This window comes from Acomys russatus, chromosome X (assembly GCF_903995435.1).
Source record: "Acomys russatus chromosome X, mAcoRus1.1, whole genome shotgun sequence".
In the NCBI taxonomy this organism is placed as follows: Eukaryota; Metazoa; Chordata; class Mammalia; order Rodentia; family Muridae; genus Acomys; species Acomys russatus.
The window spans coordinates 65,001,602-65,017,115 of NC_067169.1; the positions used below are offsets into that span (position 1 = coordinate 65,001,602).

Consider the following 15,514-nt stretch of genomic DNA (forward strand, 5'->3'; position numbering starts at 1 on the left):
AGGAAAAAACATAGTATCTTCAACAAATGATGCTGGTCTAACTGGAAGTCTGCATGTAGAAAAATGCGAATAGACCCTTATTTATCACCCTGCAAAAAATTCAAGTCCATGTGGATTTTCAACATGAAACCGGACACACCAAATCGGTTAGAAGAAAAAGTTTGGGAGAGCCTTGAGTTCACTGGCACAGGAGACAACTTACTGCACAGAATACCAGCAGCACAGGCTGTAAGATCAACAATTAATAAATGGGACTTCATGAATCTTAAAATCTATAAACAAAAGGGCACTGTCAACAGAACAAATGACAGCCTACAGACTGGGACAAGATCTTCATCAATCCTATATCTGTCAGAGGGTTAATAACCAAAATATGTAAAGAATTAATGAAATTAAACACCACCAAAGAAATAATCTAATTAAAAAATGAGGTACAAAACTAAACAGAATTTTAAATGAAGGAATATCAATGGCCTGAGAAACACCTAAAGAAATGCTCAAGGGTGAGTGTCCTGAGGGTTGTTACCACCAAGATGAAGTTCAATGCCTTCATGACTTCTGACCAGTGCAATAACCGCAAATGCTATTTCAATGCACATTCTCACATTTGGAGAAAGATCATGTCATCCCCTCTTTCCAAAGAGCTGAGACAGAAGTATAATGTCCAGTCCATGCCCATTCGAAAGGATGATGAAAAGTTCAGGTTGTCCGAGGACACTACAAAGCCCAGCAGATTGGCAAAGAGGTCCAGGTATCCAGGAAAAAAAATATGTCATCTACATTGAACGAGTGCATCGAGAAAAGGGTAATAGAACAACTGTCCACGAGGGGTTCCACCCCAGCAATGTGGTCATCACCAGGCTAAAGCTGGACAAAGACCAGAAGAAGATCCTGGAATGGAAGGACAAGTCCCAACAAGTAGTAAAAGAGAAGGGCAAATACAAGGAACAATCGAGAAAGTGCAAGAGTAGAAGCCTCTCATACACAACTCTCATTAAAGACTGTTTAGTAATTAAAAGAAAAAGAAAAAAGAAAGAAATGCCCAATATCTCTAGTCATTAGGGAAATGCAAATCAAAACAACTCTGAGATTCCATCTTACATCTATCCAAATGCAAAGATCAAAAACTGAAGTGACAGCATATGCACTCAAGGATGTGGAGAAAGGGGAACACTCCTCCTTTTCTGGTGGGAATGTAAACTTTTATAACCACTTTCAAAATCAATCTCCTGCTTTCTTACAAAATTGGCAATAGTTCTATCTCAAGACCCAGATATACCACTCCTGGGAATATACATAAAAGATGCTCCACAATAAAACAAGGACACTTGCTCAACTATGTTCCTAGTGGATTTCTTCCTAAAAGCCAGATTCTGTACACAACCTAGATATCCCTTAACTGAAGATTGGATTAAAAACCTATAGAGTATTTACACAATGGAATACTACTCAGCTACTAAAAACAAGGAAATCTGGAAATTTTCAGGTAAATGAATAGAACTATAAATGATCATACTGAGACATGCATGGTATGTACTTATTTAAAAGTGGATATTAGCCACATAATACATGATAACCTCTCTAAAATACATAGACCTAAAGATGAAAAATAGCAAGGATGACCCTAGGGAGAATGTGTAATTCTCATTCAGAAGGGCAAATAGAATAGTCATTAGAGGCAGTTGAAAAGAAGTCATAGCATGGAACCTACTATAGAAATCCTCTGTAGATTCCACCTAGCTGGAGATCAAAGCAGATGATGAGACTCATAGCCAAAATTGGGAACAAAGCTCAGGGAGACTTTTTAAAAATTTAATTAATTTATTCAGATTACAACTAAATTGTTTTCCCCTCACTTGTATCCGCCTATTTCTCCCTCCCTGCTTCTTTCATCCTATTCCTCTCCCTTAGGTCTGTGACCTAAAGGGACCTCCTCCTCCTTCACCATATGGTCACAAACTATCAAGTCTCATCTCAGTAGCCTGCTTATCTTTTCTCTGAGTGATACCAGGCCTTCCCACCAAGGGGAAGTGGTCAAATATGGGACACCAGAGTTTATGTCAGAGTCAGTCCTTTCTCTCCACACAACTGTGGAGAATATCTTGTCCATTGACTAGACCTGAGTAGGGGTTCAAGGTTTATTGCATATACTGTCCTTGGTTGGTGCAGCAGTTTGAGCAGACATCCCTGGGTCCATGTCCACCCATATGGAAGAGTTGGAGAATAGAAGCTCCTGGAGGGAAAGGAACTCCACAAGGAGACCAATGGAGCCAACAATTCTGGGCATGGGATGAGTACTTCAAAGAATGACTCACCAACAAAGGAGTATGCATGGTGAGGACCTAGAACCTCTGATCAGATGTAGTAGATAGCCAACACAGTCTCCTTGATGGTGCCTTAATATGGGAAGTAGGGGCTACCTCTGACATGGACTCTGGTACCCACTCCTTGATGACTTCCCCTTGGTGGGGCTCCCTTGCCATGCCACAAAGAAAAGGATACAGGCAGTCCAGATGAGACTTGATAGGCTGAGGTCAGATGATAGAAGAGGAGGCTTCGCACTTTCTGTGGACTAGAGGAGGAGGAGAAAGCATGAGTGAAGGAGTGTGAAATCAGGAGGCAACAAGGCAGGGGGCTCCAGTTGGGATACAATGTGAACAAATTACTTTTTTTAAAGAATTAAAAATAAAGTTGTATAACAACATGCATAATGAATGAAAAGTTGTGAATGCAGCAAGCTGAAAATTTTGTTATTTTTTCAATTAGAAAACAAATCTAAAATAAAGTTAAAAAGAAAAAATCCATATCAAAAGTTAATAAAATAAGAAGCTTACTAATGAAAAACTGATAATACTTTTACTTGATAAGAGTAAAATTCATTTGAGAATCAAAGTTGTAGTTTTACCAAGACTGTAAAAAGAAGTAGCTTTGCTGGAAGTAAGTACAAACCTAATTTTGGATGTGACATAAAAACCCATACAATTGTTATGTCTGTAAAACTGAAATTTAGTTGGAAAAGACAGGGAAAGTGTTGATGACCCCTCATTTAAAGTTGTTGATCCAGTTCAGGAAAGTGTCATATTGAGCAGAAATTTAATTGGAAGGAAGAGAACAAGTTTTAAGTCCTCCACATACTCTAGCTTAATGAAAAACTATACTAATGCATAGAGAGAATATGCAGCAAACCCATGGACGGCATGAACACAAGCAGAATTGTTTTCCTTTTTCAATAAAAGAATATAAGCACACAAAGTGTAATTTTATGTGTCCATTATTCAGTTTAAAAATCGTATATTGAGATAAAGGGCTTCTTTGATGAAGGGTGAGTGACATAGTGAGCTATACCATTACCAGATAAAGATGTAGCAAAAGGGGAGGAGAAGAAAGAATGACACACAAAGATAAAGAATGTGAGAAGGAAAAGTACAGACCAATACTTTAACAAAGCAAAAACTTTCAACAAAATGCATGTAAACTTGCCCCAGCCTGTGGGACAAATTGAACCAAGATTCACCTGAAAGAGGGGGTGCAGATTGAAAGTGGGGACAGAGACATGAAAAAATTGAGTAAAGTCTGGAAATTTCTGATCAAGATTCACTTTAATGCAGGTGAGTAGACTTTATGTAGTAAGATCAACAACGATCTATTGTAATCTCACTACCCCTAGCCCCCAGGCAAGAATACAATCCCTTGAGTAGCTCCCTGTAAGAAATTCCTTAATCCTCTGGTGAGTTTCCTGTATGAACTCTGCTATTTCTTTGAGTAGTCAATCCAAAGACAGCCTAGAACCCAAGACCTCCTCCAACAAGGGCCAACAACTCAAAGGTCACATCTTGCAGCAGAAGCACATGATTTCTAACATGGCTGAATTTAGCATGGCTCCCCACATAAACTGAGCACAGACACACATCAAAAAGATCATTCATCATAATAAAATTTGCTTTAGTAATGTAGGGATTCTCTAACATATGAAAAGCAATAAATCAAATAAATGGACTAAAAGACAAACATCACACGACCATCTCTACACACGCATTAAAGAATATCTGCATTGTAGAAGAATGAAATTTAATTTTTCTCAAATCTTGCACAAAATCAATGCCTAGTGAAAATCAAACCCCAGTATAAAAAGTAAAATTTCTAGCAGACATAATAGGGAGCACACTACAACAGGCAGGCACAACTGAGGGTTTTCTAAGTTGTACTCTAGTTGCTGAGTAAATACACCCAACAATTGACAAATTGGATCTCATGAAACTAAAAGCCACAGTGGTTGTACTAACCTACTCTGTCACCAAGAGTGTAGATTTTTCTGTTTTCCTGAATAATTAACATTTCTCCTTTTTTTCTGGTTGGTAGGTAGGTTTTTGGTATTTTGAGAAATGTTTGTAGCCTTGCATAGCCCTGCCTGGAACTTGCTCTGTACACCAGGATTGCCTTGGACTCAGAGATTTGCCTGCCTCTGTCTCCTGAGTGCTAGGATTAAATGCATGTGCCACAATGCCTGGCTTATGTTTATTTTCTTGATGATGTCTGTAGTTAAATAAATGTAGTTTTGATTTTCACTTTCTTAATGCCTAGCTATACTGAATATTTTTGTTTATTGGACATTTGTACTACTTAAGAGCAGTCTGTACTATATATATAATATATATTGCATATTAGTCCTTTGAGATAAATAGCTGATCAAGATTGTTTCATATCCTGTATACTGTGAGCATAGTTTATTAAAGGAACAGTTGTTCAAATTAATGATTTTTCAGAGAATATCTTACTGGAGAATCTTATTTCATTATCTTGCTCTGATCTCCTCAAGAGCCAATTATCATTTCTTCAGGGTGAAAATATTTATAATGTATTTTTGAAGAGCAATTGAAACATATATTACAACATTATGAAACAGTCCTATGCTGTGCAAAAAAAATTTAGGAATTATTTATCCTGTCTAACTGAAAATTTATATTGTTTAACCTAAAAATCTCTTCTTCAGCTCTCTATCCATTAGTAACCAACCATTCTCTTTTTTACTTCACTAATTTGATTTTTGTAGATTGTACAAATAAGTGAGACTTATAATATTTTTTGTAGCTGGCTTATTTCACTTATTAAAAAGTTGTCTGGCTTCATTGATGATATCACAAATAAAATTTTTTCCTTAAATAGTGAATAGTATGTCCATTTCTCGTCATCTTCTTGGTTGTGAAAATGTGTTTTGAGACAAAATTTTGCTGTTTAGCCTATACTGGCCTTGAAATAGCAAAATTCTTAATATATCCTCAAAAATCATGGTTCTTTTCAAATATATTTATATTGTTTTATAATAGGTATAAACTTCTGCCACTGTTTTAAATTTTTATCCACTTTTAATTTCTGTTTTATCTTTAAGTGCTTTCTAATTTCACATGGAAAAAAATTTAATTTGTTTTTGAAATCATACTATGTGACCTAATGAATACTCTATATTCTGGGAAATAGTTTGTTTTCATGTGAGGATAAAAGTGTGTTTTGGTTTGTTTGAATATATATCATATATATTTTTCTCATAAATATACATATATATGTATATACACAAACATAGTATCATGCAATTAGCTTCTATTACTTTTCCAGTTCTATTCTGTTATTATGTTAGAACTCTCATACCATAAGGAACTTAGGAAAGGAAGAAATTGATTATTTCATTTTATGCTTTTAGGTTATAGTCACCAGTTGGGGAGAATCAAGGCACAAACCCAAGGAAAGAATGTAAAAGAGCAACCATGAAGGAAACCTGACTGCCAGCCGAGCCCGGGCTTGCTCACAGACTCATACATACCAAGCTTTCTCAAATCACCCAGGATGTCTTGATTCAACCTATAGTTGGCTGAGCATAACTAAGGTGATTAAGATAATCCATAAATAACACCAACTGGTTGTTCAATTTCAAATGATCAGCCCTAAATACATACACAAACAATAACATTACATGAATTGAAGATGCTGTATTTAGGAATATATGTATATATGTGAATGCAATATTTATTAGTGAAAAAAGAGAACATAAATATGAAGAAGAGTAGAAAGAGGTTATGGAACAGTTTGAAGGAATAAAATGCAAGGGATAAGTGTTGTAATTAAATTACAATAATAAAATTTTTAAATGATTTCATAAAATTTAAGAAAAGAAAGATAATCAAGATGATCATTCAAAGATAAGCCTAAAGACAAACTTGAAAAAAGTGAGTTAGTCAACTATGATTATCCCTCTCCCCTGATTTTTATCGACTGTGTCAAATTAGCAGATAATGCTAACTAGCACAATTTCCAAGTGATTTTGTTGTTGATTATTGATTATGCATGATTGTTCTATATGTTGTTGAAATAAGTATTATAAGCTACCAGTTTTATCATAGAACTGATAATGTTCCATTAAATTTGACATTTTTAATAGATTTTTGAGCTCTAGTCTTGTCTCTGTATTGACACTCTTGCAACCTGTGGCAAGATATGTTTTTTTTATTTAAATCAATCTATACTGACTTATATTAGAATAACTAATCTCTCATTTGCTTATTATTTACATTGAATATCTACATCTAAGTCTCATGTAAAATGAACAGTCTCATAAACAATATGTAGCTTGATTACATATTTATTATTTATTTTTACCTTTGATGTATTTTTTTTAATTTTAATCAACATATATTTAATTTTTTAATGTTAAGAAAGAATTTTTGTTTTACATTTTATATTGTTTCTTATGCATACCTTTCTATGTATTTATGTATATATGTATGTATGTATGTATGTATGTATGTATATAGTTATTTATTTATTTTGGAAATGATAGGCATTGACTCTAGAGCTTTGTCAAGATGTGCAAGAATTTTAACATTCAGATGCAACCCCAGCACTTTTTGTATATGTTATTCTTTTATATTACTTAATTATTTCTATTCCAATTATCTTTTCATTTTTTATGTGGGTTTGATATGTTTTCATTGCCTTATTACTTCTTTTTTTCTATTACCTATGTATTGTCTGCAAATGAATTATAGATATAAGCCTTAATGTTCCATTACTTCTTTTTTCTTGGAGAATTTCATTCATATAATGTGTTCTTTTTTAATTCATATATAACTGCAAGTCCCCATGCAAATTTTCTTTTATTATTCCCATGACTTTTTCCTGACTGCTATCCATATGGGCATGGGTGTAGGAATACCTACTATAACATATGTAGCCTCTCTGAAATCAAATCACTTAGCAAAACTGATTCTTGTTCAATCAGCCATTAGTTTTCATTCACTGTTAGACATGCAATGGATCTTCCTGAGGCTTTCCCCCTTCCATGTTGGGATATGTGTTGATTTGTTCTTGTTCAGGTCTTAAGGCTTAATTACTGTGGGTTCATGTGTACAACTGCCCTGTCATGCCCCCAAAGTCTGTTTTCTTTCAAATACATTCTACCATTTTCTCTTACAAACTTTCTGTGTTCTGTTTTGTAATGCTTTATAAGCCTTGCAGGGAAGACAGAGTATTACAGATGCCCTATTTATAACCAAGCATTCCACAGTCTCTTATTCTGTGAACGTTGGCTAGCTATAGCTCCTTGATTAATTACCATCTAAGCAAAATTAGGATTATCTCTTAGGGTTTATAGGTTTCATCATATATTAATATAATGGTAAGAACTCAGGATGAAGTTTGTTACAGTGGTCATTTAGTAAAGTAGTAGTATTAGGTTCTCTTCTATGACTTAGGTAGCTATAGATTTGGGACCCACTGAACAGTACCAAGCATGAGCTCCCTCAGACAGTGGCTGATTACTTTCAAACAACTGCACCAATAGACATATTGTGTCAAACCAGTTGTATTGTATCTCACAGACTGTTTAGTTTAGTAAAACTGTTGAATACTTCTCTCCTTTCATAGCATGCATAAAACCTTCCAACCCTTTGAAAATGGAACTGATATAATTATCTCCTCCCTGAGGATTACTTTTCATGATACCAGAAGACTGCATACAAACTTCCAACTAACCATCATACCCAGCTATGATGCCTATGAACCACAACAACAACAAGGATGGCACCATAACCCTAAGGGTGAAGTACTAGTACACATACCTTGGCAATGGACTAAAGACTCACTCAACAAGAGGAAACCAGGCCTGGGACTGGAAACATATCCAACTTCTGAGGGATAATGAATTCATCGTTATTATAGGGTAACCTATAATTACTATTTTACTAAACCAGCATAATCTCTAACAACAATCTAAACCATTTTCCTTATACCCAGAGATAAGGTTTTTCATTCCCCTTCATCAAGGAAACTTCTCTTATAAAGACAACTATTACAGAAAAACACAACTAATCAAAATGCAGAGATATAGAGCCTAATCTTAAAGTTCATCTCTACTACACACTCCCATATGTAAGCCCAATGAAACATTGTATAAGACTGGAAAGATTGTAAGAAGCAGAGGATCAGAGAATTTGATGTGAAACTGTGTCACCTAGTAATGTCATAAGCTGCACCACAAAGTCGCAGAAATAACTACCCAAAAATTAGCTGAACAATAATGACATCAATAAATGTGACAAAGTGGATTTGGAAATGCCTACAAGGCCACAACCCCATATAAAGAACTATAAACATCTAAGAAGTTCTGAGATTGGGAGAAATAATTTTCCCTAGGGAAAAGCACACCAATTGGTTTTCCAGTGATAAATGGCAAATTCTGTAAATATACATATGATTTACCTTCTACAGACTTAGTAGGTTATATTCAGGAATATATATATATATATATATATATATATATATATATATATATATATATATTAATATATTAATATATGTATGCACACACACATATAACAACAATTAATGAAAAAAGAGGCTATGAATTTGAGAGAGAGCAAAGAGAGGTTAGGAAGGAAAAAGGAAGAGAGAGATGTTGTAACCATATTATAACCTTAAAATTAAAACAATTCAGGCTCACAGTTCTTCCTGTATTCCTGGAGGCCTGTCACACCAGGGACAAGTACCTGAAATCCCTCCCCACAAAGTATGTGCCTGCCAAGTCTCCCTGAGGCATGCCCACCAGTGGTGAGATGTGCCCCGTTACCTGCAGTCCATTTTCTGACCCACAACTCTGCCTGCATTCAGAAAGCCTGCAGGAACAAGAGATAGATAGGCAAGACACACACACATAAGTCCATCCACTTAAAGCAAACCAAGAAGTGGTGAATTGTACCTTATCTCCTATGTTCCAATTTCTGATATTCAACTCTGCCTGCTTTCTGTAGACCAGTATGTCACTAAGAACCCCTGGCCATGCTGGTTCTAGGGACCCCAGAAGCCACAAAAAAAAAAAAAAAAAAAAAAAAAAAAAAAAGAGGGAAGACACCCTATGGAACCTGAAGGCTTTCCAGTCACCAGAATTTTAGAACACTGAGGCCAGAAGATAGATAAGGCACAGAAACCAAGAGGAGAAAAATATTTTTAAAATCCCATAGAACAAAGAAAATTTCAGAAATCAACATCTAAACTTAAAATAATGGCAAAACCAGATAGCTGAAGGCCAACACAAGAACACAGTTAAGATTCAGGGCAATATGGTACCACTAGAAATATGGTACCACTAGATCCCATCTATCTTATTAAAACAAGGAAAAATTCCCAGATGAAAGGAGCAGAAAATGTTTTCAAAAAAATCCATTAAAAAATGTTCCTAAAACAATGTCTTATATGTCTTATACATATGTCTTATACATATACAAGAACCTTACAGAATACAAAATAGATTGCACATCTCCGCAAAAATCCTCTTGCTATAAAATAATCCAAACACTAAATTTACAGAATAAAGAAAGAACATTACAATTCACAGGGGGAAAAGGCCACGTTACATGTAATGACAGACCTACCAGAATTACACCTGACTTCTCAACAGAGATTTTAAAAGCCAGAAGCTTGTCTTGCAACCTCTAAGATCCCACAGATCCCACACCAGACTACTACACCCAGCAAAACTATCAGTCTCCATGAGTGGGAAATTTTTAAAAGAATATCTATCTACAAATCCATCCAAACATAAGATACTGGAAGGAAAATTCCAACCCCGTGAGGTTAACTACACCAAAGAAAACACAGGAGAGTAAATAACTTCATACCATAAAAACCTAAAGGAAGGGGCTGGAGAGATGTCTCAGCAGTTGGGAGCACTGACTGTTCTTTCAGAGGACCCAGGATCAATACCCAGCACCCACATGGCAGCTCACAACTGTCTGTAGCTCCAAAATATGACACCCATAGACACACAATGCACATAAAATAAAAATAAATAAAATCACAAAAACTAAAGAAAAACATGTACATACACATACACACCCCACTACCATCAAAACAACAAGAATGAAAAATCATTGGTTATTAATATATTTTAACATCAATTTACTCAATTTCCCAATTTAAAAAAAAACAGACTAACACAATGGATCCATAAATAAGATCCATCAATCTACTGCATACAAGTAATACACCTCAGCCACAAAGACAGAGAGTATCTCAGAGGAAAGGAAAAGAGATACAACCCTGAGTCGAACCTTGTTTCCTCTCTAAGTAAGACTAGTAATAACTTATAGCCAGCTCCCATTTAAAACAACCCTGTGTAGGCCAAGAAAGAAAGCAAAGAGTTTTGGGTAACTATTCAAGTAGCAAACTGTCTCTCTCACGTTCTCTTTTGGGAAGCTACTAACTTGTGCTCCTGATATACACGGGTAATCAATTTTTTTCCTTCTCAAATCTCTGATAGGGTTGAGGACCCGATAATTTGTTTCACAATTAAGCTTAATTGTTTAGGGATTAAGATGTTTTTAGGTCGAGATAGATGTTTTAAGTTGATAATGATGAGATATGATAGGTAATTGATTTACATTATGAATTTTATGTGCAGCAAGATAGGAAAGATGCTTTCTTCAAGGCTGTCAAATATGAATAGCTAAAACACTAAGAATGTTACATTTATATAATTCTTGATTGTGTCATGGTTCTTCTTGATACAGGTAGTTTACTGTATATATGTTTAATAATATAAATGCATATGTAAAAATTAAAAATGTTTAATTTTTTTAAAGAAGAAAAAAACCCACAAAGGATAATATATCCTTTGCAGATCAAGGGGAAAACCCTCCACTACTGGTGAGAGCACAAACTTGTACAACTTTGGAAATCAACCTGGCATTTTTTCCAGAAAATTTGGAATAGTTCTACCTCAAGACCCAGCTCTATCACTCCTGGGAATATTTGTAAATGATGCTCTTCCATTCCACAAGGACATTTGCTCATTTATTTTCATAGCTTTATTTTTAATAGGCAGAAACTGGAAACAACCTAGATATATGAAGAATGGATAAAGAAACTGTGGTACATGTACACAATGGAGCATTATGCAACAGTTAAAAACAATGACATCATGAAATTTGCAGACAAATGGATGAAAATAGAAAAGATCATCCTGGGTGAGGTAACCAAGATCAAGAAAGACATACATGGTGTGGATTCATTTTTAAATGGATAGTAGCTGTAAATAAAGGATAACCACTTTGCAAAACACAGCCCCACAAAAAATCTAAGTAACAAGGAGGCCCAAGGGAAGAAACTTGAATTTCATTGATAAGAGCAGGTAGATTAGACAACAGGAGTGGATGCGGGGAGTTAACTGCATGGGGGATGGGTGAGGATGGGAACAGGAGGGAGGAGGTGAGAGGAGGATGGAGGGAGAAAGTACTGAGAGAGACAAATGGATTGGAGGTGGGCATCTCTGGGACAAACTAGAAACCTAGGACAATGGAAATAACCAAGAGCCTATAAGGATTGCTAAGACTGTTAGAAATGGGGATTATGGAACCTAAACTGGCCATCTCCTGTTACCAGACAAGACTTCCAATGGAAAAAGACCAATGGCATGAGAGGGAATAAACCTCTAACATTATTATTGCTATTTTTCTATCCTTGAATACAGGAGACCTGCATAACTGCTGAAGGAGAGGCTTCATCCAGCAACTGATGGAAAATGATAGAGGCTCATATCCAACCAATAAGTGCAGATAGGGAACTGTTATGGAAGAGAGGGAAGGATTGAAGGAGACAGACAGGTCCAGGCACCAGAGAAAAACCAAAAGAATCAACTAACGTGGGACTATAGGGTCTTATAGAGAAAAAACTATCAGCCAGAGAGCATGCATGAGATAGAGCAAGGACCTCTGCACATATGTAACAGTCATGTAGCTGGCTTTTCATGTGAGACTCCCAAAGTGGAAGAAGTCCTATCTATCTCTTACTACATTGCCTGCCTTTAGATTCCTTTCCCCACACTGGGTTGCATTGACTAGCGTCAGTAGATGATGAATGAGGTCTTACTGCAACTCCATATTCTAAGGCTGCTTGATATCCATGGGAAACTTCCCTTTTTCTGAGGAAATGGGGAGGAAGGGTAAAATAGGGGGAGGCTCTGAGAAGGAAAGACTGGAAGGAGAGATGGGGAAAGCTTTGATTGGATTGGGTACAGAAAGAATCTATAAAGTAAAACCTTGTATTTCAGAACATAATAGTTATGAGATAGGGCAGAAGGATAATTTAGAGGTAAAAGTGAGGAGTGAAATTTCCATTTTATTGTTCTACTTGTAGATTTCTAGGACCATCTGTATCCTTTTATTTTGCTATTCTCCCATACGTCTCTCACTTAGAGTCGCAATAGGATGCCTTCCCCTCTGTCCCAGTTTCCTGGTAAGTGAAGGCTTTCGTGGGACATGCCCCTTGGGCTAGTATGCAGATATAAGTGAGTATATACCATTTGATTCTTTCTGCTTCTGATTTGGGCCCAGGGGTCCCGCTCAAACTAAGGCACCAGCCAAGGACAATACAGGAGGTAAACTTTAAACCCCTACCCAGATCTAGCCAATGGTCAGAACATTCTCCACAGTTGAGTGGAGAGTGTGATACAACTTTCTCATGTACTCTGGTGCCTCACATTTGACCATGTCCCCTGGAGGGGGAGACCTGGTGGCACTCAGAGGAAGGACAGCAAGTAGCCAAGAAGAGACTTGATACCCTATGAGAATATACAGGGGGACGTAATCCCCCTCAGGAACAGTCATAGGGGAGGGGAATAATGGGAAAATGGGGGGGGAGGAATGGGAGGATACAAGGGATGGGATAAACATTGAGATGTAACAAGAATAAATTAATAAAAAAAAAAGGAAAAGAAAAAAAAAAAAGGTCACAGAGACATCAGGCTCTCTCAGTAGGGGGGTGTGACCTTTTTGATGTGAGCACCCTCCTGTTAAACAGATGGGAGCTTGTACACTCGCATGCTGTGTTGGCGGGTACATGTGACACAACATCACGCCCATTACCATGAATGGCTATCACTGTTCCCTATGCATCTGGGCTTGTACATTGGGAAGAGTCATATAAAAAAAAAAAAAAAGAAAGAAAGAAATTTCCATTTTAAATCTTGGCCCTTCATTGTTAGCAAATAATCCTTCTGAGGGTTACATGAGAATTGGTGTATTTTGAAGAATATATTCTGATTTTGTAAATGCATTAAGGAATGTGAAAAATGGTCAATAGTAAAGTTTAAAAGGTTCATAATAGAAAACACGAAATATCAAATGGAATTCTTAAAGAGTGAAGAGATTTTCAGTATCTTTAATTTAAAGCAAAGAAGAACGAACTTAAACTTGTAAGAAATGTGACATTTTAGTTCATAATTTAATTTATCTAATCATCTACTGTAACAAATGATAATATTGAAACTTGGCTCAGACATATGAATTTATTTAACAAAAATGTGATAGCAAGTCAAAATGAAAAGTCAGAAATAGAACTTAATTCTGCTATCAATTTATTCCTCAATTATTTAAATTAATATAAGTCAGTAATTTTCACTCATAAAGACTCCAAGTTCATGATATTAAATATGGCTGAATCTATTTCACAAAATTCTCCTTTGTTTGACTTAATATTTCAGGTACTAACCCCGACAAAAAGCTACTATTTATTTTCGATAATCTATTATTTCAAGTAAATATCAAAACAAAGGTATTGCTGTTCAGAAAAAAAGATAAACATTTGCTTAAAGTCGGAGAGTTAATCAAAAATGGATACAAATTAGATTTTGAGACTTCTGCTCTACTCTAGGTTGGATTTGTGTGTGTTCAAATATTATTTCTAGTCTCATTCTCTTCAGCCTTACTAATGCAAATACTCATGTTACTCCTATTCAGAAATCTGAGATCTCATTTCATTGTACTCAAATTAAAAGGTGAAAGCTTTTAAAGAGGACTTCTTTGGTCCATATGGGTTAGTAATGATTCGCAGTATTAGAGTACTTCATTAGTATACAAAATCATCTACTGTGCTGGCTTGTTTTATGTCAACTTGACACAGGCTAGAAACATCAGAGAGGAGGCAGCTTCAGTTGCAAAAGTACCTCCATAAGATTGGGCTTTAGGCAAGCCTGCAGGACATTTTCTTAGTGATTGATGGAGGAGTGCTTAGGCCATTGTGAGTGGTGTTAACCATGGGTTGGTAGTCCTTGGTTCTTTAAAAAAGCAGATTGAACAAATCATGAGGCACATGCAAGCACACTTGCCAACTTCTGTATCAGTTTCTGCCTCAAGATTCCTACTCTGTTTGAATTTTTTAATTAAATATTTTTTATTTTTTACATATACATTTATATTATTCCACATATATATATATAGTAAACTACCTATAGCAAGAAGAACCATGGCACAATCAGGAATTATATAAATGTTACATTCTTACTGTTTTGGCTATTTGTATTTGACAGCCTTGAAGAAAACATCTTTCTTATCTTGGTGTGTCTAAAATTCAGAATGTAATTCAGTTTCTATCACATCTTGTTATTATCAAATTAAAATATCTATAGAGACCTAAAAACATATTAACCCCTAAACAACTAAGCTTCATTGTAAAACTAAGCTACCTGGTCTTCAACTCCATCAGAGACATGGTTATCTGAGTATGCTGGAAATTTCTATCCTTCCTTCTTTCAGTGATGAACAAAGAAATGGAAGTGTTAGCCAAACAATGCCTTTTCTCCTCCAAGCTGCTTTTTTTCATAGTGTTTTATCTCAGAATTAGTAAGCCTGATTAATACCTTTTTTCATTCTGCTGCCTCCCATTCAGGAACACACGGACCCCTAGAAACTTCAGTATAAGGCATTTAAGACATCTTTAATGTTTGCTTAGAGAGCTTTGGTCTCTGCAACTGGTCTGTGCAATGGAAACCATTATACTGATTGATTCAAAATTGAACTGTATTCCCTAACACAACTCCAAGGTCCCTCTAATAATGTCCCACCACCTATCAATCTATTTATTACTTTCTATCTTGATATGCTAAGTGAAGTCGTGTCATGTTTAATATTTTTAAACATCCATAACAAATGGAATGTAAGATTTTTGCATGGGCACACCTTAATCTGTTTTGTTT

The 15,514-nt window shown here is 35.7% G+C and overlaps 1 pseudogene; it reads left to right on the forward strand.

The window, feature by feature from the left end:
* Window positions 1-533: 533 nt before the first annotated feature.
* LOC127185320 (60S ribosomal protein L26-like) overlaps window positions 534-15,514 on the forward strand; it is a 39,625-nt pseudogene continuing 24,644 nt past the window's right edge.